This window comes from Salminus brasiliensis, chromosome 14 (assembly GCF_030463535.1).
Source record: "Salminus brasiliensis chromosome 14, fSalBra1.hap2, whole genome shotgun sequence".
NCBI lineage: Eukaryota > Metazoa > Chordata > Actinopteri > Characiformes > Bryconidae > Salminus > Salminus brasiliensis.
In genome coordinates this window covers 33,650,126-33,673,980 of record NC_132891.1, presented here as the reverse complement: position 1 = coordinate 33,673,980, position 23,855 = coordinate 33,650,126, and the positions used below count along the sequence as shown (strand labels likewise).

Sequence of the window (23,855 nt, the reverse complement as noted above, 5' to 3'; positions counted from 1 at the left end):
CAGCTACTCACTCAGTCAGCCAGTCATTTATTCAGTCAGCCACTCAGCCAGTCAGTCAACCAGTTACTCAGTCAGCCACTCAGCCAGTCAGTCAACCAGTTACTCAGTCAGCCACTCAGTCAGCCAGTCCCTCAGCAGTCAGCCAGTCTGTCAGTAATTCAGTGACTGTCAGTTGCTAGTACGCTGGTAAGAAAGGCAAATCAAATGAAACAAACAAAAGAACCACAGTAAAACCTCACACACTGCTTCCTCCTGACTGAACGCTGAACACACTCCTCAGTGTGTGAGAAGACACTGAGATCTGCAGAAGATGAACAGGATCGCATTAGGGAGGAGGGGCCGTGCTTTAAGAAACAGACTCCTCAGAGAGCTTCTATGAGTGTGTATGAAAATCACATCTGCTCTGCTCACAACTTCAATTACACTCTGACTTCCTTTCATTACGGCGGGAGGCCGCTGATTAGCGGGAGACACACACTCCTGCGTGTTTGCCAAGAGATGCGGAGAAACACACACATCCCTCGCAGATGAACTCTGCTAAGCTGGGTTTAAATGCAGGACTGCTTTCATTCGCAGCCTTTTACACTCACTCACTCTCCCTTTACCTTCTTCCCCTAGGTCTCTCTCTCTCTCTCTCTCACACACACACACACACACACACACACACATACTCCTCTGCTCTCTCATGATGGTAGGTGTGTTTCTCTTTCTTCTTTTGTTTAGTGGTGGTGAGTGTGTTCGGGAGTGTGTTGGTGGTTATTGCTGAAAGTGGAGCAGTTAAGTGCATTTGTGTGTGTGTGAAAGAGAGAGAGTGAGTGTGTGTGTGTGTGTGTGTGTGTGTGTGTGTGTGTGTGTGTGTGTGTGCGCGCTCCCCTGACATTTCGCTATTTCAGAAAGTACACACAGTGTTGCCAACATGGTCAGGTGGAACATACACAAACACATATACAAACTCCTACGTTGTGGTGGATAGATTATGTGGACAAAAGTATTGGGACACCTGCTCATTAAAAAGAGCGTATCCTGCTTTTGTTGGAGTAACTGGAGCCTCTACTGTCCAGGGAAGAAGATTTTCTACTAGATTTTAGCGAGGCCAGGGTCGGGACCACCACCCCACCTCACCTCCAACTCTCCAACTCTCCAAATCAGCCCAAAAGTATTGGATGGAGCACCATCCATCATTCCAGAGAACACCGCTAGTACCTCGTACCTACCTTCGCTACCTTCGTGAGCTCCTCAAAGCTGGGTGAGGGGGGCTATACCCAAGAATAGTCCTATTCTACTGGCAGGTTAACAGCCCAGGTCCAGATATGACATCGTCTGGGTCTGGGCCTGGACCATGGTTTGCCTATTAGTGATTTCAGCTTACGATAATTTGGGAGGAGTGGGTGCAGTCTTGTTCTAGACATTGAATTTCTAGGATGTTAGATTAGGGAGGCGGAGCTTTGGGCATGTTCCTCCACCCAAAACTTGTCATTTCATCACTCCACCAATAGAAAACAGAGGCAGTGACGGGACTATTGACAGATTCCCAGATTTAACCAGATTTTGATCCCTGGATCCCTGATTACTGATCCCATCACTGACCCTGGTGGGCATTCATGTGGGAGCCAACGTACAACCCAAAGGTTACTGGTTCCCAGTTGGGCTCCCCGTACAGGCCCCCACATGGACATGTTAGCTGGTAGGATTTGTAGCATGATCCCTGGATTAAATTTGGACTAAAAAACACTTTCCAGTGCTCGCCATTAGCTTAGCGCTAACATACTACTAGAATTCCACAGGGTTGCTCGCAGAAAGTAGCATAATCATACAGGATTCCTCCTTCCTTCCTATTTTTTACTCTGAACAGAAGGCCCTGGTCTAACAGTCAGTCACGAGTTGCCAGTGCCTGTTTGTAGTTTTGCTTCCTGTTAGCCACGCTAGCATCCCAGCAGAAGGCTGCCTCTCAGCGTGTGTTCGTCACTTGTTGTCTCACACTTTTCCTCAGTACAGCAGATCCTGCTGCTTTCCATGTCCTCTCTTATCCCTGCTCCCGCACCTGACGGGTTTATTTTTGTGCTGCCGAGTTGTGCTGCCTTATTAACACCGGGAATGTCAGGAGTAATTCGTCTCCTAAGGTGTTTCCTTATAACACAAGACGCTGCCTCTCGCGCTCTCGCGCACACACACATATTCAGACTCTTTTACACATTCTGACTGTGGAACACTCCACAGATGATCTGCCAATCACGGCGGCCCCTCTGGGCACGAGCAGTGTGAAGGTGCTGAACGCAGCCCGGCCCTTTCAGCTCTGTAATGATCACCATCCGCTCTCGCGCAGGCAAGAACAGCTCTGCCCTGATTCTCTGAACGCTCCCCAGCTCTGCTGCAGGTGGCCCCGTTTCTTTGCTAATCCAGACCTGGAGTAGAGCTCAAAAGTTTGGAATCACTTAGAAGAAATGGTGAAAAATCTCATTTACACAGTAGACGACTTTCCCCAAGTGCATCTGACCAGCTAAGACGTGTTGGTTAACATTGCTAACAAACACTCAATAGTCTCTGGACCCACCGCGACCTTGTTACTGGGACTCAAGTTGGGCTTCCCAAGTGAATCCACATTGTTACAGCCCACCTTAATCTCACATAGGTCCTATCTAGGCCCATGCGCAACCCCTCCTGGTCCCATCACTGACCCTGGTGGGCATTCATATGTGGGAGCCAACGTACAACCCAAAGGTTTCTGGTTCCCAGGTGGGCTACCCGTACAGGCCCCCACATGGACATGTTAGCGTTTTTTTTGGTGGATTTCAGTACATCCCTATTCCGAGGTTTTGGATGGCTGAGGGTGAGTTACGTTGGAAATACCGATGTAACGGAACCTTCCACGGTTCTGCTAGTCCACGATAGTTTCACTTTCAAGAGTGAGCCTTTATGTGTTAAAAATAGCAGCCTGCCCATAATGTGTTGAGGGTCTATAAAGCTTTAGGATAGCAAATGTGTGTGTGTGATGTGACTGAAGATTCAGCGCACCCAGAAACACAACTCACTCTGCCTGGATGATGAATGCAGAGATGATTTGGAGTCATTAACCGGCTCTAACTCTCACTGCTGAGACGAGAAAGTGAGAGCGCAGCAGAAAGGCTCTTTATGCAGAGAAGAGAGAGAGAGAGAGCGAGCGAGAGAGGGAGAGCAAGAGAGAGAGATGAATGGAGCTGCAGAGATGAGAGAAAACTGAAGGAAAGCTGGAGGAAAAAGCAGAGATCTGTTACAGGGCTGAGGAACCCGCTCTCATGCTGCTGTCCGGTGCTCGTCAGATAGTCTGACCTACTCGGAATTCTTCATGACACCAGGTTGGCCTGGTGCTCAAAATAACCCAGTAACCCAGTCGGTTTCCACAGTGTTGACATGCAGTTGCTAAGGTAAATGTGGTGGTTGCTAGGGAGGAAGTTGCTATGTTATTCCAAGTGGTTGATAGGTGGTTCCAACGGACGGAGCTGCTAGGTGGCTACTATGGAATCCCAAATGGTAGCTTTGGTATTCCCCATAGTTTGGTGTCAATATCTTGGAAACCTGTTGTCAGATGGGTACTGTGGGGTTGTTGAGCTCATGCTGGTGGTTACCTTGGTGTAGCAAGGTGGTTGCCCTGGTGTTATGTAAATGGTAACAGTGGTATCCTGGTGGGTTGCCACAGTGTTGACATGCAGTTGCTATGATATCTGTGGTGGAGATTTCTAGGTGGTTGTGTTGTTCCACATGATTTGGGTGGGTGTTATGGGTTGCTGTGGTGCCCCAAGTGGTTACAATGGTATTCAAGTGGGTTGCCACAGTGTTGATGAGTGGTTCCTAAATGATCTGTGGTGGTTGCTATTGAATACGTTGGTATGTTAATCCAAGGGATTATTAGGTTGTTCCTAGAAAGCTGATGGGTGGCTAGGAAAGTATCCCAAATAGTTGCTAGGGTGTTTCTAGAAAGTTGCTATGGTATTCCACATGGTTTGGTGTTGATATCTTGGAAATCTGTTGCTAGAGTCTTGGATGTTTGTTGGAAATGTACTAGATGTATTCAGCTGCAAAGCGGTTGCCCTGGTGTTTTCTGAGTGGTTACAGTGGTGTCACAGTGGGTTGCCATGGTGTTGATGAGCAGTTGCTATGGTTGGAAAAAAAGTTGTTATTCCAAGTGGTTGATAGGTTATTCCAAGGGAGATGCTTCTATGCTACTATATGCCTACTACGGTTTCTATGGAATTTTAGGTGGTTGCTGTGGTATTCCACAGGTGGGACTGTGGAGTATATAAGTCTTATTGCAGACTGCAGGGAAATGTAAGTCAGTGTGTGTATCTACGATGATGCCGGCAGCGCATTACGGCAGCATAAGCTCAGCACAAATTCCCAACTTAGTGACCGGGCTCTGGAATAGAAGGCTGTCCTGGCAGGCCGCCTGATGAGACACCGGCATGTGGGCGTTAATGAAGCACCCTCAGCAAGCGAGATAAAACCCAGCATCGTCCAAGCTCTCCCCCTCACTGCCCACAAAACTGCTGAGTCACGCAAAAAACAAATGCTAAAGTCTGGACAGAATGAGCTGAAAGCTCGCCCAGGTGCACCATAAAAGACAACACATTAGCACGAATTCGGCTAAAAGCAAGAGAGCCAGCGGCTATTACAGAGAACACACAGCACACTGCCACCGAGTCGGTGGGAGTGAGGATCAGGCATATTTCATAATCAGCAGCAGATTGGACAGGAGCATCATTACGCTGCTGCTTCTGAGCGTTATGGAGTGAAATTTCCTAAATGGGCGATAAAGCCGAAGTGGAAAGTAGAGCTGTCAAGTAAAAAAAAGCCTTTAATGATCATTTCATTTATTAAAGATAAAGATTTATTCAAAACATCACACGGGGCCCCGGGTGGTGCAGCGGAATAAGGCGTTATCACTATGCTGGTCATGCTGCTGGCCATCAGTAGTCGGGGCCACAGGAGAGCACAATTAGCCTTGCCCTCTCCAGGGTGGGTAGATGCCACTTTCTCCCCACATCACTCCAGTGCAGCGATAGCCTGCACTGGCATCTGCTGGTCAACGCATCAAAGCAGTTCAGAAAAAGAGGCTGGTGGGCTGCACGTATGTCGGAGGAGGCGTGTATCGGTCTTCATCCTCCCAGTGTCGGGAGGTTGTTGGGCCCATACCCCATGGGGTCTAAATAGGACTCATGTGAGATTGAGGTGGGCTGTAGCGATGAGGCCTATTTGGTAAGCCCAACTGGTTCCCAGTTACAACACGTACAAACCCACTCAGAGCCCATTTATGAGACCTCTTGAGACCAGGCTTAGTAGTGTGATGGGGCTGCTTTGCTTCTGCGGGACCTAGACAACTTGTCACAACCTCTGGAACCATGAACGAAATCCTAAAGGAGTGTCCTGACCTAAAGCTCAAGCTCAGTTGGGTTCTGCAGCAGGACAATGATCTGACTTGCACAAGCAAGTTCACCTCTGACTGGCCCAAAATAAGCAAAGGTGTTGAAGTGGCCAAGTCAAAGTCCAGACTTGAATCCCATTGAGATGCTGTGGCATGAGCTTAAATGCTGCAATGTGTGTTTACTGCTGTTGTCTTTTTCTTATATTAAAATGAGATAGACAATGCGTAACCTTTAAATGTGACAAATATGCAAAATAGAAGGAATTGCAAATACTTTCACACAGAGCTGTATTTCACTTTTTCTCACCTCATTGGGTTGAGGAACAAGAACTCGCAGAACTTTAACATAATTACAAGCAGAGCTGTAGATTGAAACCAGGGGCAATAAAGCAAGTCCCAAAACAAATTTAATGTAAAAATAACTACAGTGGGCATCTCTGATCGTAACAGCATGTATGACTGAATTGAATTTCAGGTAAAATAGCTCTAAAGTTCTGCTCCGCTCCCGGCTCTCCAGAGCTCTAATGAGATAGTATTGAGTCCTCAAAGCGAGAGCAGTTTATGGATAATCAATGAGCTTTCAAATGGAAGAAAAATGCTTTTGGAATGAATACAGAAGAGCTCAGAGCACTGACGCCAGCAACCAAGGGACTCCATCAGCAGCAGTGGCCCCTAATCCATTAAAATAGCCTTGGATATTCATTATTACAGCTGTCAGGAGGGGGGAAAAACTCTATTTTACTCTATTACTATGTAATAAATGTGTAATAGGTTGTAATAACGTAATAAACCACAAAATACATGGTTTTACCATGAAAAAGATGTGGTATTAGAGATGCCCAAACAAATGTGCTTTTATAACACCATGAGGATTTACAATATGTCAAAATACACCAGTGTTCAATGTATATTTGTATAACAACAACAACAACAACAACAACAATAATAATAATAATAATAATAATTATTATTATTATTATTATTATTATTGTTGTTATTATTTAGTATGATTTAGTGAGCAGTAGGCAGGTGACAAAAGCAGTCTTCAAAATCCGATACAAAAATCAGCTGGTTGTCTGTGGTTATACATTATATGGCCAAAAGTTTGCAGACACCTGCTCATTCAATATTTCTTTCCCAACCAATGGTATGTAAAACATGTAGCCAATCAAAACGTTCCACTGCTCGACAGCCTGTTGCCGTCCCAACCTCCTGCCACAGCTTCAGTGGTTGCAGACTGTCTGTCCAGCCTCAGAGGAAGTGGATTGGAGATTGGAGTAGTCCTCCAGGGCCTAATATCTGTATACACCATTTGGACGGTATTGGGACACCTGCACATTCATTGTTGGAGTAACTGTCTCTACTGTCCAGAGAAGAAGGCTTCCTACCAGATTTGGGGGAGTGTTGCTGTGAGGATTTGATTGCAGTTAGCAACAAGTGAGGACCACCACCCCACTTCATCATCTCCAACTCCCCAACTCATCCCAAAAGAATAGGACCAATAGAATAGGAATTCCAGCAGTCATTCCAGAGAACACCGTTAGGGTTATTTTTTACTATTTAATATTAAATTTACAGTATTTCTTTGAGCCACCACTACATGCTTTTCTGGATGAGCTCAGAGTTAGTGCTCATAGTACAGTACCCCCCCCCTCCCTCCCCTCCCCCCCCCCGACAAGTGTCCTCTATTTTTAGAAACTACATTTTACACGCTATTGGGTTAATAGGTTTGCTGGCATCGCAGTGAACAATCCCCACAGCAGTACAGGACGGGGAATTTTCATCGAGTGAAAGGTGGAGGGGTGGAAACGGCGGAGAAGCGCCCGTAGGGTTTCTCCGCTGAGGAGGAGGCGAGTGTGTGCAGGTGAAGGAGAGAGCGTGTGGAGTTGAGTCAGACTGCTGGAGGCCACGAGGCTTCGGCTCACATTTACAGGATGCTCTCCCCGGCTCTAATAGCAGAGATACGGGAGATGAAAGAAAGATAAAAGCTGCTTACTGTAAGCAGGAGGGATAAAAGAGCAGCCAGAGAGCGAGCGAGCGAGCAAGCGAGAGAGAGAGAGAGCTGTATGAGAACCTGATTCATGAGTGATTGCAAGTGTCCTCAAAAAAAGAAGAAGAGCACCGCCGGTTTATGGCTTTATTGCTCAGGGAGCTTTATTTCTCATTTAGAAACTCTCATGAAAGTTCATGGAAATCCAGTTGCCAGAAACAGACAGTTCTAATCATGTGGGAGTGTGTGATCGGTGTGTAAGCCTGGACGAGGGGCTGTAGCTGCACTTCCATTCCAGTATTGTGGCGTAATGAATGAACAGCAGGGACGTCACGTGTATGTGGTTGGTGTGGCGCAACAGATAACACCACTACCTGCCACTGAGCTACCACAGCATGTGGGAAGCTGGGGTTCGATTCCCGGTCTGGGTGACTGTGCTGCGCTACATCAATAAGAGTCCTTGGGCAAGACTCCTAACACTACATTGGCCCTCCTCTGTGATACGAGTAACCCTGGATAAGAGCGTCAGCTAAATGCTGTGAATGTAATGTAATGTCACGAGGCCTAGCAAGAGAAGGCTTAAATAGGGCTGTGTATTGTGGGAAGAACCGGGCGATACGCTGCGTATCACGATACAAGATACTGTGATACTGCAAGCAATTTCTTTTATTAAAATAAAATTTTAGGAAAACTGTCATATTATAAACACACCATCATATGCAGAACAAGTGGGATCTGATTACTGATTGATTATTTATTTAAAGTATTGCAACACCTGGCATTAGGCAGCACGGTGCCTAGAGTCCTATTCTATTGGCAATACTACTTCTCTACAGGGACTAGACAAGCACTGTGTATGTGTGTTTGTGTGTGTGCATTTGCACATCTGTGTCAGCAATAATGTGTGTCAACCCAAACCTAAAGGTGTCCACAAACATTTGGACAGAGTATTTTTTGAGTCCTTTTGATCTCTGGAGAAAGACCGTATGGCAGCGGTGAGACTGTGAGACAGTGGTGATGTCTCCCCTACCTCCCCTCGAGCTAAGCATGGCTCTTCTTCCTTCCCGCCCTCCTTCACCATGTGTAGCTGCCTGACATCGAAGAAGAAAGGAGGATAGGAGGCTTGGAGAGAGAGAGAGAGAGTCTCGAAACTAGGCCCACCGTGCCCAATGCGCGCTCACGTCCCAGTCCAGCTCTCTGAGACGGCCCCCTGGCACCTTCAGTTCAAGCCCACTCGCACTCAGCCTGCCATCTCCCGCCATGGCACGCTCACAAAGCACTTAGAGAGTGAGCCTCGCCAAAGCCAACCATGAAACCAAAACAGCAGGAGGGTCAACAGACCAAGTACAGAGGCCCCAACAATATGGAGGACAATAAGGAGGCTGTTCTTTCCATCTGGCGGGTCGACTGAATAGATGCAGCTTTGAGCTTTGGAGTGTTAGCTGTGCTTTAGCTGAGTTTGGTTGGTTGGGGTAGAAATAGTAAGCGTGCGACCTTGGGGCTGGGCTGGGGGGGGGGGGGGGGGGGTGCAAAATGCTTAGATGCTGTTTAACAAGCTGATTTACCACCCTGTTATTGTACCTCAGGATGAAAAACACTGATTTTTCGTTTAGGCTCTGCTCTGATTGGCTGGTTTACATCACCAGTAACAGCTCACAGCCCACACACAGTCTTACCTCATAGCGCTGCTGTCCTCTCACTGTGTCCTGTCACTGTGTTTTGGTTCTGCTGGATGTTCTTCTGAAGGAGGAACAACACCCTGCTGAAAAATCTCATAGCTGGTTGCAGAGGGTCTAAGCTGGTCTTGGAAGGTCAAGGCTGCTGTAAAGCTGCTCATCCAGGCAAAAACAGACCCTATATACTGGTAATCCAGCGGGTTAACACCAGCTCTTGACTGGCATAGGGTATATTGCATTTGATTTTGGCCATCCTGGTCATGCTGGTCAACCAACATCAAGTCAATCTTGGGTATGCACTGGTTGTTTAGCTTGGTCAGGTTCATCATGCTTAAGGACCAGCTAAGCCATCAATCATACCCTATGCTGGTCAACCAGCGAGTCCATATTTAGGAGGGTTTGAGGTTCATGGTCTGTCACTTCCATGTACTGAACTCTGCAGTTCTCCAGTTATTTAACTGTGCCCATGTGCAGAAGGGTGCTTAGGGCCCTCGAAAGGCCAGACCCGGCCCTCCCGTTGACCTTCCGAAGTCAGAATTACGACTTAGCCTCCGCATCGTCCCCGGCGGCTGTTCCGTCTGAGCTCTGCTGAGTCTCCATCTGTTCCTCAACTTTTTTTTCTTCGTATGAGAGCAGAACGTGTCTAGCACAAGGCACGATCTGGCAGCGGCAAACACTCCAGATCTGGATCCGCGATCTGAAGCCTAATCTCCCTTGATGGTACAATTGCCGTCTCCGTCTCCGGAGCGCATGCTCGCACGTCTGATCTGCTCGGCCTGCTTTATTCCTGCCTGGGGCTCTTTCCTCCTCGCTGATTTATCTCCATTTACAAGGTTGCAGTTTGGACTCGGGAGGGGGGGGGGGGGGAGACTAATTGTGCACCTCGTGAGGATAAAGAGCCTGGTGTACATGTGTGTGAGTGTGTGTGTGTGTGAGGAGTCATATTAACCCAGGCCCTGTGGAGCTCTGCGCGAGGAAGTGGAAGAGTAGGAGGAGAAGGAGAGGCAGCAGAAGGAAGGCTGTGTTTAAAAAAAGCTCAGTGTATGCATTATTGAAGAGCTTAGAGAGCGAGAGAGAGAGAGAGAGAGCGAGGCTACTGCAGTCCACGGGCGCGCTGCCAGAGTGTGTCCAGCAGGCCAGGATTTAGCAGCAATGCTGAAATGAATCGGTCTCCACAGAGCGCTCCGCTGGTGCAGCAACACGAGCCTCAAAACGCTCCGTAAACGTCCCCATCACACCGGGAGCTTTACTAACATGGGTGAGTTAATTACTTACCGCCAAACTGGGTCTTATAGGGTCCTGCCACTGTTCTGGAACGACCCCACCGGGTTTGAATCCACAGGTGGGAAGCTATGTAAAGATTTCATGGGGATCGGGGTCTTGGATTGAGGAGAACGCCTGCCTACAATATAAATATACATAGCAGGGGTCCTCAAATGCAAGGGTCTGCAGCAAGGGTCATGTTCTTGTGTGAAGACCCCGGACCCCCACAGATATACTAGAGCCCTGCTTGTCCAGTGATGTGCAGCGTTTGGCTTTTATGGCTGAGCTGCTGAATCCAGACTACTACTGTCCAGACCATGCGGTCCTCCCATCTTCCAAAAACACACATGCTGGGCGAGCTGGCTGTGCTACACTGCCCTGTAGATGTGAGTGAATGGTCTTCGATGGTCTGGCACCCTGTCCTGAGGGCATTCCTGCCTTGTGTCCAGTGATTCCGAGAAGACTACAAGGCTAAGCTTCCTCTGAATCATGTGAAACATCCCAGAGTCTTTTCAAATAGCACTAGAAAGCTGAACACGCTTGGAGCTAACTGCTAGAGGCTAATCGGCTATCAGCTAATCTGTTACAACAGCTAACAACAGATGCCCTTTTTGGCTAGCACTGCACCAAGCGATACCAGACAGAGGGAGGCACCCAGTGAAAATGCACTCATGCCCACCTGGAACCCACCTAACCCCCAACTAGCCCACGCTCCACCCACATGAGCCCCACCCGAGTGTATCGGCTGGGTAAGTACTTGCGTTTTTAGCTAATTTATGCTAACCAAGTCACAATTCCCCCAGAAGCCCACCCCAGAAGCCCACCCCACCCTTTAAACCATACTCTGAACAGCTGAACCACAGGCCGGTGGCAGTGCAGCAGGGCTACTGTGGCTGCTGGTTCTTTGCCAGGCGCTAATGGGTGCTCGACTTCTCCGCTATGCTGATGTTCAAGGCCAACGGAGGCGACAGTCGGTGTTTACATCTGTTTACTCTTCGCGGACAGTTCACTGATCCACAACGGCGTTTACAAATTAATATGATAATGATTCTCTTAATTGGAGCCGGTTTAATGTGTGATGTTCAGCGTGAATACCAATGAGCCGAACGCAATGGCTCGACATGATTACATAGTTTAATGCTTTTCCTGTCGCTTCGGTGAGATGAGCGTCTCTAAAGTGAGATCCGGCCGTGGTGTTAATAAAGAGAGAGTCCTTCAACAGTTAGTAATACCAGCTACAGGGTTAAAGTCTGAATAGTGATTTCATGCAAAGAATCGCCTCTATTCATAAAGCTGGTATGTGAAAATACGTCTCAGTTGATTGATATTTGGCCGAAGACGTGCTGTTCTTAACTACATTTACATGCGTGTTTTTCAGCCCACACTGGATGTAGTTCTAGGTTTTAACCAGAATCCAAAGACAAATAAGAACATATAAAGCCACTCAGGGCCACTTGGAGCCCCTACCACCCCCATGCTTAACATCTGGAATGAGGCTGTTCTGTTGTTATGCAGTGTTTCTGCCAAACACATACTTTAATAAGTTATTTAATGTTGGATCATTTTATAAATGCAAAATGATCCAACATAAATAAAAAATAAATACATGTAAAACTATTTTTTGCATTGTTTAACTGGTTTCAGTTATACAGTACTTTAGGGACTTGCATGAAGATCACTTGAGGTCAGAATTATACATAAATCATAAAGGCTAAAAGGTTTTTTAACTTAAGTTATTATATCTGAGAAAATAGATTTACCTAGATAAAATGATGTAGTAGGTTATTTTAATCCTTATTTTTTGACAAAATGTTAAAGCAGCCTTAAGCCTTGATACCGCCGCTCCCATGCTTAACAGCTGGGATGATGTTCCTATACTGGAATGCAGTGGGTTTTTTTTTTTTTTAGCACCACCAGGGTTATTTTTGCTGGACGACGACCACTGCCTTCCAAGCAGAGACATTTTCTAGCAGCACTGTATTACAATACTATTGACCACATTTCTAGACTGATTGTTGAAATTTTTTAAGTTACTAAATCTAAAGAATCGAAGAGTATTAAAATACTTGGTGTTCTCAGACAGAACGTTTTCATCTTTTTCTTGGAAAATGAAAGAATTTCACAACATGTAACAACGTAAAACAAGCAAATTTATTATTTATTTATATTTATATTATTATTTATTACTTTATTTATTAGTTTATTTTGTAAAATTTTTAATTTTTTTTACTTTTTGTTTTTTATTTGGTGCTGCCAATTAACCCACATGTTTATAAGGACTTAACACGTTTCTTCCAATACATGCAAAGCCAGTCATCACCTTTTTCACATTGTCCAGCTAATAGAAGCCTGTGCCGGCCAACATCTGCCTCTCGGACTCCGGCCACTGATGGCCAAGCGGTATGGCACAGGATTCAGACAGTGCTAGTGCATTAGGCTTTTGAGCCATTCTCCAGGAGCCCCTACCACCCCCATGCTTAACAACTGGGTCTTATACTACATCTATGTCTGAAGAATTTAAGGGTTCTAATTGTAACAGTTTTTTTTGGTCTAAAAATATCTTATAATGGTCTACATTTTAGTCTATAGTCTGAAAATATGTTCAAAAAGTCCATAACCAACATCAGAATGAGAAACACTGAATAGATGTTTACAGTCGTCCATCGTCATTCTAGAGGTAACCTGCTCAAAAACCCCAGAGCTTCTCTTTAAAGATCAGCTCCACCAAATAAGAGACGGCAAACTCGTTATAAAAATTTTATTTCGAATAAAACATGGAACCATATTACATGTAGTGTGGTCAGTCTACACGATCTACCTCTGGTAAGAACAACACAGCTCAGTGGACGTGAAACATCACCCAAAAAAAAAAAAAAAAAAAAAAAAAAAGAAGACTGAAAAAAATCAAAATCAGCATCAGGGCCGGCATGTACTAAACGCTGACCTCCGATTGGCCCCTCCCGCCACATAATCAGAAGGCCAGTGAAGATATGCCAGGCAGAAGGTGACTGGATAGAGCTTAGCTCTGATAGATTGGTCTGATACATAGGAGCTCACCTCAGGTCCAGGACAACATGTCTGAGCGGGTTTATAGTAGTGTATACGCTTCACTGGAGAGATAGCATAGCACAAAAAACACACACACACACACACACACACAGAAAAGTGAGCGGCTGATCGGACAGGCTGATCGATGGAAAAGTAAAGCGAGGGCACTGGTCATCGGGGCAGGCCGATCGAACCACGACTGCACTTTTATTTTTTCTGCCATTGGACACGCCTCCCTCAGGTGCTTCGGTTCCTCTCCCTCTCCTCGTCCCTGATCGGGCTTAAAGGAGTACGTCAGTGTTTTACAACCTGGTCTGGATCTGTACGTCTGTGGCACGGGGTCGAGTCCCACGGACAGCGGTTTTGACGGGCTGCTTGGTGCTTAAGAAAATAAGCGTTCATTTTTACGAATCTGACGTGGAAATTTTGTACAACGGAAGTCTATGGGCACTTGCTTCAGCATCGGCTTATTGTATCTGCTTCCACTGTAACTGTGTTTGTTTTCCAAGATGTTGGAAATAACGTTGTTGTCAAGGTTGGGTGGGGAGGTGGTGGGCAACACAACACTGGGGTATTCCTTTCGCCGATTTGAGACAGACTGACATTCCACTGCGTTCCTGCTATGGTGATATGATTGAAAAAACAACAACAGTACAGGTGCGAATGAGTGCTGTTGAGTCTGAGGTAGCAAGGCAATCATGGCTTTCTTCTGATTTTTGTTTTAAAACACAGATTTATAAAAGTTAAATCATCTCCGGGCCGAACGTTCCTACGCGTCGTTCATTTTTTTACGATCTGATCTGTCTTTAATATTTATTATATTATTAACTCAGATTTTCCTCCTCATATTCCATCACCTCTTCTGGAATGGATGCTGTATAGGCACACAGGCTTGTTTTGATGCTTTACGACGTCTCGGGCATTCTCGGACACGGTGCGGCGGTTCTACGAAGTGTTCTACACGGACTCTAGGACACCGGCAGCGCGGCTAGGAGGCGCGGAAATGCTGGAACTGCTTGCACCGGCACTGCTTTTATACTCACGCTGTAAACACGGACGAGAAACGGACCAGAGGAACATGTTCTGGGAGCGTCATGCATTCGTCATCGAGGGGTGGGGTGGGGGGTGTGGGGTTGTGGGGCTAGTCAAAACACGAGTTGTCGTTATACCCACTGAAGTCGGAGAGATCGAAGCCTTAACGATTCCGGGGTGTGAAGTTCTGGAGCGGGTTAACCAGCACGGGGCTAAGATAAGACAGGGTTAATATATTCAGAGGGACCGCGGCGGTTCCTGGAGAGCGCACAAAAATAGAAGCTTGACAGGTTATACGGTACAAAGCCCCCGTTCCCCTAAATTAGATCATCTGCATATTCATACAAATCACTGGAGAACCCACCTCAGGTACAATCTACAAGTTCATCAAAATTTACAGTTGCATAGTACAGACAGATGGAGTAATAGAAGTAGTAGTAGAAGGGAATCGTGTGGTGCGGCTCTTTGGGCTGAGGGCTAACTTTCCCTAGCTATCTAATGCTGGAGTCTCCATTTCACCACACTGCCACTGATGGAGAACGTTCCTCAATCCCGTCTGGGAAGCTTCTCATCTTGTCTGGGGCATCATCCGAGAGAGCGTTAGCAGCCCTCACATTACCTGAAGGCACACAAAGACACAGATATGTACATAAATATATGATCACAGGGTAATTCGAGGTGCTGCCAATGAACCCACCCCAGCACTAGCAATGAGAAGGAAAGCGGCGGGACCCCAGCTCCACCTCACCAGCCAACATCGCTTAAGAGTGATGAGGGGAGAGAGAGCGCCATCTACCCACCCGGAGAGAGAGCCTGGCCAATTGTGCTGTCTCAGACTCTGGCTGCTGATGGCAAAGCACAGCCTTTTGGAGCCATTTGGAGCCCTGATTGTGCAGGGGCCATATCGTGGAACTATGATATGACAACATCAAGGAGCTTAAAGGACTGATTTGACTGGGTGATGTCTGAAGAAAACCACCCTGTCACACTGACCTGTTTTGTTTATAAATAATACACTGTTGCTTTAAGTGGCATCACAAAGTGACATCATTTGAGCTTTTGGCATAGCCAGGAACCTGGAAATTAGACAGGAAGTTCTTTTTCCATGTTAGACAGGGTGGTCAAGCCCAACCACCCCGTCCCGGAAACTAGATAGGGAAAACTTTCATAATATATTTATAAAAAAACAAACAAACATATATATATATATATATATGTGTGTGTAATATGTTTTCTATTAATGAAAAAAATGTGATTTGAAATTGATTGGCATGTGTGCTAGGTCCAGGACCTGACCACATTAAGAACTGCAACAATTTGAGGATGAAATTTACCACCCCGTCACGTTTTAAATGTGAATGTGGTATAATATTACGATTCTATGCTTGAGATGGGTAAATATGCTTTTCTTTGAGTTGTGGATGTTGTGGATTTTAAAAATGTGTTTGTTCTGGATGAGAATTTGGACATTTGCAACGTGGAAATGGCACCAGTTTCTCAGAATGACGTGGAATGAACTTTGTAAAAGGCGACACGTCAAGATTTCCAAGATTTTCTCAACTTTTTGTGAAGGATTTCTTTCAAAACAGAATCTTGATGGAATGCAGGCGAATCTCTAAACGCAATTTCTGTTTTACAGCTTATTGTTTTTAACCGATGAACCTAAACAAACCCTAAACAAATCTCATAACTGATTGATCCTCGATTCAAATCCAGTCATTTAAAATTTCACAGGCTGCCACACATCACTCTTAAATTGGAACGGCATTGATTTATGAAAAATAAATAATGAAGCTGTAAACAAAGACCTTCAGAGTGTTTGGGTGTGAAGCGCTCAGAGTCAGAACTGTTTACAGTGGTGCTGAATGGAACAAGTAGTTTAAAAAAGGTTTAACGCCTCTAAAAAGTTTCCTCTGAGAAAGTTATTACATAAAGTTATGAGTTATGAATGCACAGTTTTATAATGGTTTCAAGAAGGCTGTAAAACCTCCTTTCATTGTGGAAGGGCACATGAGGCAAAGCAGTCCCCAAGGAATAGCTGAATTTGTGGATTTAACATCATCAATTTTACATTTCTATAAGGACAAAAGTATTGGGACACCTGCTGTGAATGTCTCTACTGTCCAGGAAAGAAGGCCTTCTACTAGATTTTGGAGATAGAGCATTGCTGTGAGGAATTTATATTGCTGTCAGGATGTTGGATGATGATCACCACCCCACCTCATCATCCACAACTCCCCAACTCATCCCAAAAGTACTGGATGGAGCACCACCATCCATCACTCCAGAGACCACAGCTCTTCCACTGCTCCACAGCTCAATGCTGCTGGGGGGCTTTAATACAGGCATTAGGAGGCCAGTAGGTTCCAGTAGGTTCAGTTGGGTTTAACTGCCCCGGAGAGTCCTATTCTATTGGAGGTTCTTCTCTACAGGAACTAGATGAGCTGTGCCAGTAGCTGAATGCTCATTAGAAGGGTAGAAGGGGTACTCAGACCCCCGGCTCGCATCACCTCCACTTTTTCACAGATTTTCTCTACAATGAACCTTCATGAAAGCCCGTCAGAAACCTCATGCCAACACAGTGAACAACTGGATGACTGAACTATGCAGAAGATCTGGAAGGGGTCTTCTTTAAAGACACATCAACACCACCACAAATGGACTTCACACGGGCCTATTAAAGATAACACAGAGAGGCAATCATTCCCAGCCCTGTGAAGCACCCAGCACTATCGCAACAGCAGTAAAACCCCGATCTCTCGCCTGCATTAAACTCTTATCATTCGGCGGAGTTTCTATTAATAAAAGAAAACCTCCTTAATTCCCCATTTCACACAACAGGTCAACAGAGCTAATGAGGCCATTCCACCATTCCTCATCTTCCTCATCAAGACCTAAGGAACTACGATGCTCTTAAAATGCAATCAGGCAAACGAGCCAAAGGTGATGAAGCAGCCCATTGCTTCGCTGGCTCTTCACAAGCTCATTTACATGGGGATTAGAAACAGGTGGGCTCAAAGGCTTATGGGAGAAGGCGATTTAACTGGTGCCATTTGGCTTCATTTTCCTCTTTGAAGTACGACGCGCTGAAAGGGACATTTTTCTCGCTCTGTTCGACGTCCCGCAGTTTAAAACCCTTAAGGAACTGCGCTGAATGGAGGGGCGATAAGAGAGGGGGAATGAATAAAAGAGGAAAAATGCACCGAGGCCCGTTTCTCTCTCAGTCGAGCACTTATCTCACATTAAAGACTGTTTTAGGGGAACATAAATACCCGACTGGACCGAGTTTAATTAAATATCCGCTCGGCGGAGAAAGACTGTGGGCTTTGGGTTCTCCACCATTCCACAATTACTAACAACAAGAGGACAGAAAGAGAGAGAGAGGGAGAGAGAGAGAGAGAGAGAGAGAGAGAGAGAGAGAGAGAGAGAGAAAGAGAGAGAGAGGGAGGAAGAGGGAGGGAGGGGAGGGAGGGAGGAGAGAGAGAGAGAGAGAGGGAAAGGAAGAGGGAGAGAGAGGGAGAGAGGGGAGGAGAGAGAGAGAGAGAGAGAGGAGAGAGGGGGAGAGGAGAGAGAGAGAGAGAGAGAGAGGAGAGAGGGAGAGAGGGAGAGAGAGAGAGGAGAGAGAGAGGGGGGGAGAGAGAGAGAGAGAGAGAGAGAGGGAGAGACCTGAGGCTCAGTCACAATTACTATATAAAAAGAAACAGATTCAGGAAACTAAAAGCCAACGCCAGCATCTGAACCTCAAAGGAGCAACAGTGGACTTTCTCTCCCTTTCTTACAAATTCAACATATTTACTCCACCCTCATCTGCTCAACGCCCCGTTACCCTACCCCTCATCTGCTCAACGCCCCCGTTACCCTACCCTCATCTGCTCAACGCCCCCGTTACCCTACCCTCATCTCCTCAACGCCCCGTTACTCCACCACCATCTCCTCAACGCCCCGTTACCCTACCCTCATCTCCTCAACGCCCCGTTACCCTACCCTCATCTGCTCAACGCCCCCGTTACCCTACCCTCATCTGCTCAACGCCCCGTTACCCTACCCTCATCTGCTCAACGCCCCCGTTACCCTACCCTCATCTGCTCAACGCCCCGTTACCCTACCCTCATCTCCTCAACGCCCCGTTACCCTACCCTCATCTCCTCAACGCCCCGTTACCCTACCCTCATCTGCTCAACGCCCCATTACCCTACCCTCATCTCCTCAACGCCCCATTACTCCACCATCATCTCCTCAACGCCCTATTACTTCACCTCCATCTGCTCAACGCCCCCGTTACCCTACTCTCATCCCCTCAACGCCCCTTTACTCCACCACCATCTCCTCAACGCCCCATTACTCCACCATCATCTCCTCAACGCCCTATTACTTCACCTCCATCTGCTCAACGCCCCCGTTACCCTACTCTCATCCCCTCAACGCCCCTTTACTCCACCACCATCTCCTCAACGCCCCAGTTACCCTACCCTCATTTCCTCAACGCCCCATTACTCCACCACCATCTCCTCAACGCCCTATTACTTCATCTCCATCTGCTCAACACCCCCGTTACCCTACCCTCATCTCCTCAACGCCCCATTACTCCACCCTCATCTCCTCAACGCCCCAGTTACCCTACCCTCATCTCCTCAACGCCCCCGTTACCGTACCCTCATCTGCTCATCCCTCAATGCCCCAAAACTCTAGCCTCATTCTCTCAACGCCCCATTACCCCACCCTATCCCCCTCAGTGCCCCATTACTCCACCCCTCAACACTTCAGTTCTCCACTCCACCCACCCAACCCCCCATTATTCCATCCCATCTTCTTAATGCCCCATTACTCCACCCCATCGCCTCAACAGCTTTTACTCCACTCCATCTCTTCAGCACCTCAACGCGGTGATGTGGAAGTGTGTGTGCGTGTGTGTGTGTGTGTGTGTGTGTGTGTGTGTGTGTGTGTGTAAGTGTGAGTGGATGGCGGCAGCGAGAGAAAGAAGAGGTGGTGTTTCACAGCTGGCAGGGGAAATTGGGTTTTGGCTCGGCCTCCCGCTGGGCCTCACGGGTAGAAAGTAGAATGATTCAGTGTTTGAAACACACACACCCCGGCTGGAAGCCCACGCCGCGCTGATTCAGGGGGTAGGTGTGCTTACAGACGCAGAGCGAGGCAGGGAAAGCGCACAGCCGTGAAGCGGCTCTCTAATTGATGTCTAGCTCACTGGAGAAGCTGCGAGCTCGCGCCTGACAGCGCAGGATATTTAAAGTAGGATCCATTTCACATCCAGGCAGTGGAGGCTGTGGGTGAAGGCTCTTATTACTGATCACGCACAGTAATCCGCTCCACCTGAAGAGCTTTCGGATTGGGCTGATGGAGAGAAGTGTAAAACCAACTCCACCGAGTCTGAACTGGAGTCGGCGAGTCTGGGGTTGGTAAGCAAAGTAGCAAAACCTCTGCAGCGACTCGACCACATGTTCGGTCCACAGGTAATAAATAGCGCAGCAGCATGAAGGCCGTGGTTATGCTACTACTGAGCTACAGGGAGCAAATGCCCGTTCCTGCTTTCACACAACAAGTGCACTCGACCCCGGGGTCTGAAACAGCGCACTCAGAGCCTGCGAGAGCTGAAGAATATGAAGGCCATGAAGAGTGTGTGTCAAAGCTGACAAGTGTGTGTGTGTGTGTGTGTGTGTGTGTGTGTGTGTGTGTGTGAGAGAGCCAGGACTCACCTGTGGTCTTGAGGACAGGCTCTGTGGCGCTGTGGAGAGAAAGTCGGAGAGGAGTGTTAAGTCAGGGCTGAACAGCAGATTCTTCAGTACTTTTCTGCTTCATTTCTTATTCTTTAAACTGCCCTGCCTTTCATCTCATCTCATTTTTACATTTATTCTATTTATTTATTGATATTTTTGGATTATTGTATTACTGTGCAACTGCTGCTAAATTTCCCCCTGGATCAATAGACTGTGCCTGCCGGTCTGCCTGAGTCTGTCTGTATCTCTCCCTCCATCCACCCATCCATCTGTCTGTATGTCTGTCTGTCTGTCTAGCTCTCTGTCTGTATGTCTGTCTATCTCTCTGTCTGTCTATCTAACTCTCTGTCTGTATGTCTGTCTGTCTGCATGTCTGTCTGTCTGCCTCTATCTTTCTATCTAGCTGTCAGTCTGTCAATCTCTCCATCCATCCATCCATATCTCTATATCTCTCTCTGTCCCCTCTTTCTCTCCATCCAACCGTCTACCACTCGGCCTGTCTGTCTACCTCTCAGTCTGTCTGTCTACCTCTGAGAGGCATCATCATCATCATCATGATCTCACTGCTATTAAATAATGCTGAAATTCTGGAGCGTCTTTCAGGAGGAAAGGCTAGGAAAGCAGAAAGCAGCAGAAAGCCGTTCCTCAGGCTGAGAGGACAGTGCTTTATGAAGTGAGGTTCTGCAGGCTTCCGTCTTCTGCCTGGCTTTGACTGTGACGTGTTTACAGCAGTCAGTGAACAAACCCAGCCGCCGAGATTAGAATGGATTTTGCAGTAAATCTGGCGATGGACCTTTCTGACCCTGATTATTCACTTTAATTGAAAAGGATATTTGAAATATAAAGGCTGCGTTTTCTGCGCCAGCGCCGTGTCCTCCGATCACAGCCTGAAGGAAACCAAACGGCAACAGCAGGTTGGTGTCAGAACGCTCAGAAATGCAGACAGGATGAAATACGTTTAGACCAACAGGGCAAAAAAAAAAAAAAAAAGAGAGAGAGAGAGAGAGAGAGAGAGAGAGAGAGAGTGCACAAGTGTGTGTGAGTGAGCGAGCAAGCAGAAAAAGAGGGAGCAAGGGATAGGGGGTTAGACTTACGAGCACATGCAGGAAAGCTGTTATTAATCTGCTCCATAAGGTCAGTCATATCAGAGCTGGGGTTAAGGGACTCATCCAGTAACTCATCTGAGAACACACACACACACACACACACACACACACACACGTAACCAACCCAGTTGCATCCAAACAGCCTTAAATAGTCAGCAAGAATAAGTGAACCCCAGTCAGGAAAAGCAGGGATTCATTCATTTCATAGTTTCTGGTCATTTTACTCAATTATAAAACATAAACAAATTATTATGGTTATTATTAGTAGTAGTATTAGTATTAATATTAATACATGGAGGCATGGGTGTTTACCTGTGTGTTCCGGATGACCTCCTGGCTCCTGGCTGTGTGACCCAGAGGAGGAAACACCATTAACTCTGGAATCCAATTCAGGCTAGAGGGAGAAAGAGAAAAGAGTGAGAGTGAGAGCGAGAGAGTGAGAGAGAGAGAGAGAGAGAGAGAGAATGATTAAAGCATGGGAAAGCTACTCTTTATCATTGATGCTGACACACTTGCAATTCCTCAAGTTCAGCTAATAAACAGATTCCACAAAAAGCATAAATAAAACAACAAGAGGCAAGACCCACTGAGGGACGAGGCAAAAATCACACACACACACACACACACACACACACACACACACATACATATAAAATATGACTTGGTTTCTCCCTGAGATGGTTTTTTTTTTTTGGAATTTCTGAAATTCGTCCCTAAAAAAAAAAAAATCAAAACTTCATTTGTGGACGTGGAACCCAACATGGACGTGGAACCCAACATGGACGTGGAACCCAACATGGACGTGGGACATGGTCTGGACATATAACATAGCTTAGATCTGGAAGAGGGTCTGGATATTAAACCCATCATGGATGTGGAACCCAACATGGGCATGGGACATGGTCTGGAGGTGGAAAATGGCTTGGACGTAGAACAGGGTCTGGATGTGGAACCCAACATGGTTGTGGGACAGGGCTGTCCTGTATGGAGCCTCATTTTAAGGCTCATTAACCCTCTACATAAGGAAAGAAGTCTCAGGATATATTAGAATAGGCTGGTTTTTGAAGCATTTGGACAGCCAATGTTATATATATATATATATATATATATATATATATATATATATATATATATATATATATATATATATATAAAAAAAAAGCACAGGCCAGCATGTCTTGGCTGATTGAATGTGTTCAATCGTACGTAAGATTTTTTATTTTTTTGTCCGAACCACCATTTATTTCATTATTTAATTTTAACCTCATCTGAATGCAGTCTTTTCTGCCTTTGTCAGTCTTTCCCCCCATGTTTTTATCAGTGTTTGCCTTTGGAACAAGCAGAAACACAAAGTCAGGAGGAATGGCCTAATTACTCCAAATAGGACAGCAACACAAAAGCTGCAGCTCTGCTCTTTCAAGGGTTCAGAGCTTTTTCTCTGACAGAACAGACAGCCGGGGCAAACGCAAGCCAAATCCTCACTCACACAGGGGCGCTAATGGAGTGGAGGGTGGTGGAGGGGGGGTTAGTATGCTTATGGGGGGATTTTGTCATTTTGTAATGAACACACACTCACACACACACCATACTACAGGTAGTGTGTGATAAGGCTTGGTAAACAGACAGCCAGCCAGACAGCATGTGCCATTTCAGTTGGTTGGTTTTGTTGGCAGAGCAGCGGCAGGAGTGGGATCATCCAGATGATCTGAAAGACCACAAATCCCACAATGCACCGGCAGCTTTGACGGATTTAGTGAGTGGAACAGCAGATGAGGCTGCAGATGAGGCTGCATGTAATGTGCAGTAACATGTGGAGTACGGTGTGTAAACAGGGGATTTGCCGGCCGTGTGTGTGTGTGTGTGTTGTAGGGAGCAGATTAGATGATGTGCTGTGTGTGATTAAAGGGGCCATATCCGATATTCTCATCGCTACCTCAGGTGCACTTATGAGGTTTGCGTGGGTTTATGAACCAGAAACAGTCGAGATTCATTTATGCACAGCTTTAACGCCTCTCTCTGTATCCCTTAGATCTGAGCAAATTACTGCGCTACTGTGGATCTGTGTATCTGCTTTGATTGGCTGTCCTGTATGGTGCCTTATTTTAAGGCCCATTAACCCTCTATATAAGAAGACCAGTCTCAGGATATATTAGAATAGGCTGGTTTTTGAAGCATTAGGACAGCCAATATTATATATAAATATATAAAAGTAAAAAAAAAAAAGTATGTGGACACCTATAGGAGCTTTTTGATGCCATCCCATTCTGAAATTCATAGGCATTAATTATGAAGTCGGTCCCCCTTCGCTCTAAAAGCTCTAACAGCAGCAGGTCTGGAGCTCTGCAGTTATTGGAGGCTTTTCTGCACTATGCTCTGAACTTAGCACTCGGCCCTGACCCCGCTCTGTAACTTTACGTGGTCTGACAGACACTCATGAGCTGGATGAGCTGCTCTCTGTGGTTCCTCCTAAATGCCTCCACTGCTCAATAAGACCCATTCTTTCACTAATGTGTGGAAAGTAACTATATTTATAATGTATATACTATTATTATTATTATTATATTAACTAGAACTATAAAACACTGGTATACCAGGACTGGGATAACAGAAAGGACA

General features: G+C 46.3%; 1 protein-coding gene and 1 long non-coding RNA gene across 2 annotated transcripts in view; both read right to left on the bottom strand.

Annotated features, from left to right (window-relative positions):
• The window catches only part of utrn (utrophin), a 266,197-nt gene that overhangs the window by 35,569 nt on the left and 206,773 nt on the right, over positions 1-23,855 (bottom strand). The window lies entirely within an intron of this gene.
• On the bottom strand, positions 13,068-21,635 carry LOC140576737 (uncharacterized). Its single transcript, XR_011981753.1, has 3 exons — positions 21,552-21,635; positions 20,113-20,141; positions 13,068-15,023 (listed from the first exon to the last, which is right to left on the bottom strand). It is a non-coding gene; the product is annotated as an uncharacterized lncRNA (long non-coding RNA).